This window comes from Paramisgurnus dabryanus, chromosome 19 (genome assembly GCF_030506205.2).
Source record: "Paramisgurnus dabryanus chromosome 19, PD_genome_1.1, whole genome shotgun sequence".
NCBI lineage: Eukaryota > Metazoa > Chordata > Actinopteri > Cypriniformes > Cobitidae > Paramisgurnus > Paramisgurnus dabryanus.
Window position 1 is genome coordinate 686,819 of NC_133355.1, and position 4,346 is coordinate 691,164.

Here is a 4,346-nt window from a genome sequence, read left to right on the forward strand (position 1 = left end):
TATGACAGTACCCACCAAACATGGAACGTCTGGGAGACATTCAGATCATGTCTGTATAACGTCCGTTAGTTCAGACCCACTTTTAAACGTCTGCTGGACGTGCAATAGAGGGTCAGTGTCTGGACGTCACTCTTGCACCCCTTTTGGATGTCTGTGAACATACCAAAAAGGTTCAGTGTATGAACGTCAGACTATGACTCCTTATGGATGTCTGTGGACGTGCAAACAGGGTCAGTGTCTGGACGTCACTCTTGCACCCCTTTTGGATGTCTGTGAACGTACCAAAAAGGTTCAGTGTATGAACGTCAGACTATGACTCCTTATGGATGTCTGTGGACGTGCAAACAGGGTCAGTGTCTGGACGTCACTCTTGCACCCCTCTTGAATGTCTGTGGACGTGCCAAAAAGGTTCAGTGTATGAACGTCAGACTACGACCCCTTATGGATGTCTGTGGACGTGCAAAACAGGGTCATTGTCTGGACGTCACTCTTGCACCCCTCTTGAATGTCTGTGGACGTGCCAAAAAGGTTCAGTGTATGAACGTCAGACTACGACCCCTTATGGATGTCTGTGGACGTGCAAAACAGGGTCATTGTCTGTACGTCACTCTTGCACCCCTCTTGAATGTCTGTGGACGTGCCAAAAAGGTTCAGTGTATGAACGTCAGACTACAACCCCTTATGGATGTCTGTGGACGTACAAAACAGGGTCATTGTCTGGACGTCACTCTTGCACCCTTCTTGGATGTCTGTGGACGTGCCAAAAAGGTTCAGTGTATGAACGTCAGACTATGACCCCTTATGGATGTCTGTGGACATGCAAAACAGGGTCAGTGTCTAGACGTCACTCTTGCACCCCTTTTGGATGTCTGCGGACGTGCCAAAAAGGTTCAGTGTATGAACGTCAGACTATGACTCCTTATGGATGTCTCTGGACGTGCAAAACAGGGTCAGTGTCTGGACGTCACTCTTGCACCCCTCTTGAATGTCTGTGGACGTGCCAAAAAGGTTCAGTGTATGAACGTCAGACTACGACCCCTTATGGATGTCTGTGGACGTACAAAACAGGGTCATTGTCTGGACGTCACTCTTGCACCCTTGTTGGATGTCTGTGGACGTGCCAAAAAGGTTCAGTGTATGAACGTCAGACTATGACCCCTTATGGATGTCTCTGGACGTGTAAAACAGGGTCAGTGTCTGGACGTCACTCTTGCACCCCTTTTGGATGTCTGTGAACGTACCAAAAAGGTTCCGTGTATGAACGTCAGACTATGACTCCTTATGGATGTCTGTGGACATGCAAACCCACATGGAAAGAACCTATATGAGGATATATGCACATATATGAAACCTGCAGCTTATATGCACATACAGTATATGCACATACAGAAATATCCACATATAAGCCCTATACATACAAGATATGTCTCCTATATTGCTCATGGCAGGATCTGTTCATTTTGTAGCTAATACCTCACATTGGCATCTGTCATACATGATGCCTAGTTCATATTTTCTATTATCAAGGCAATAACGAGGAACTAACTAAAAAATTATGTAAGAACTTATGTATGAGCCAACACGTGAAATTGGTATCACATAATTGGCATGTTATGGAATTTAACCTATGATGTCTACACGTTTTCCTGAAACATTTACAAGGCCAATTCTTTCTTGTATGAAGATAGTAGATGTCTATGGCTGTGCCAAAAATATTAAATATCTGAACATCTGACCAGACACCGATATGAACTCATATGGAATTTTTTTTGTAAATCAAGAATTTATTGTCAGATAGTCTGGAGAACTGCTATTTAAAAACAAGAAATCACATGAAATTGGCACATGTTTATATATATATATATATATATTTTTTTTTTTTTGCATTTTTTGCATTTATTCATCATTTCTACATTTGTGTCCATATTAGTCCATTGTCTGTTGGCAAGCAAACCTCAGGACTGACATAAACTAACAGCAATGAAAGTATGAGAGCATGACACATGAAACGTGATAAAAATAAGGTTATTCCATCAAGTACAATTGTTCCTAAAATACATCTAAAAACATTGTTTATAAATGAATATGACACCAAACACCAAGGTTTTTTTTGCTCATCCACTGTATTTTTTCTGCCTGCTTTAGCATAGAGCCTATCTTTAGATTCATATCCTTTCCCTTAAAAATGGCCACTTGTAAAACTGATTTTGGAACCAGTTGTACTTCCCACTACCTGTTGTTGTAGGTGTGGCTCTTATTACACTCAAGTCCAAATATTGCCTCCCAGCTCCCCTTGGAACATCACAGAACATCTTTTAAACGTTAGACAAAGACATTGTGACTACTTGTTTTAGATGTGTTTTTGCTCAGTGGGTTCTCTGGACAAATGCAGATGATATTTCTGACTGCTACAGTCTGTCTGGAAGCTAAAGGGAAACAAAGTATTTTGCCTTCTTTTTTCGTTTCAGTTTTCTGCAAAGACATGTATAGAAAAACATATACTTTTTCTATGTACACAAAAGGCCTATTTCTCACAAATATTGTTCAGAAATCTGTGTAAATCTGTGTAAGTGAGCACTTCTCCTTTGACAAGATAATCCAACTCACAGGTGTGGCACATCCACATGCTGATTAGACAGCATGATTATTGCACAGGTGTGACTTAAGCTGGCCACAATAAAAGCCTTGGCTCTCCAGCACCTTGTTTCCAGCCGGGCTCTGTGTCTGTCTGGTTACATCTCAGGCTCTTCCGCCACCGTCTGCAGCTCTGTGTCCATCAGTCGGCACCCTGGTCTCCTCCATGATGGTTCCTTCCACTCCTCCATGGCTTCTCATGCTCATGTGTCGCCTTGCTCAAGGCCCCATCCTGGACTGCATCTTTCTTCCTCCTCCTGGCAATCCATCTGCCTCCAGACCCTCCTCCTACTCTTCATTGCTCTCCACGGCGCAAGTTTGCAGGGATCGTCTGCTCTCGCTTACTGGACTACATTACCCATAATCATTTGCACCCCCTCAACCACCATCTTTAATTGTTTTATACACACACATGCTTACCATTGTCTTTATTCATTGTCGGTTCTTGTCTATGTTATGGGTATTTACCCATAGTCTGTCAAATAAAGTTCTGTTTAGTGTTACCTGTCATCGTCCTTCTCCTTCTTACATACTGAGACCCATATTACAAAATGTCTCTGCCCACCTAAAGTTCTTGGATAGGTACATGTCAGCCAAGGGGATGGGTATTTAATATTTTAAAGCAGTAGGTGTGCACACGGTCAACATCCAGTACCTGAAAAAGTGTTAATGTCCAAACCCTTGTGTAGCATATTTGGTGATAAGACCATTTTGAACTGTGGCCTTAAGAAGTAAAATTGTACACCTGGTTTAAATGGAGGTCAACAGGGATGTCTGAAATTAAACAATTTAAAATTGTATGAATGTCTTTTAGAGGTCTGCAAAGACATCGAAAAACCCTGTAAGGATGTCACCTGGATTTCAATAATGAACATTTAAAAAACATCCTTTAAAAGATGTCTTTTAAACGTTTAGCAAGCATGTCAGTAGGATGTCTAATTTCAACACAAAAAAGACGTTTAGAAAAGACGTTGCAAAAACTTTCATTCTGGATACTCCATGGACTTCTTTTGAACGTTCAACAAACATGTCAGTAGGACGTCTAATTTCAACACAAAAAAGACGTCTAAAAAAGACATTAAATGAACGTTGTCTCTGGCTCCCCACTGGACGTCTTTTAAACATTCAACAAGCATGTCAGTAGGACGTCTAATTTCAACACATAAAAGACGTCTAAAAAAGACGTTGAATGAACGTTGTCTCTGACTCCCCACTGGACTTCTTTTAAATGTTCAACAAGCATGTCAGTAGGACGTCTAATTTCAACACAAAAAAGACGTCTAAAAAAGACATTAAATGAACGTTGTCTCTGGCTCCCCACTGGACGTCTTTTAAACATTCAACAAGCATGTCAGTAGGACGTCTAATTTCAACACAAAAAAGACGTCTAAAAAAGACGTTGCAAAAACTTTCATTCTGGCTACTCAGTGGACGTCTTTTAAACGGTAGACAAAGACGTTATAATGACGTCTTCTGGACGTGTTTTTGTTTAGTGGGTAATAGTTTCTACAATTAATGATATGTATGAAAACTGCTGATTTTGATGACAAGACTTTTTAATGTCATGTAATGTCATTGTTGTAATGATAGATATTTAATTTTAAAGGGGACATTTCACAAGACTTTTTTTAAGATGATAAATAAATCTTTGGTGTCCCCAGAGTATGCATGTGAAGTTTCGGCTCTAGATAATTTATTATAACATGTTAAAA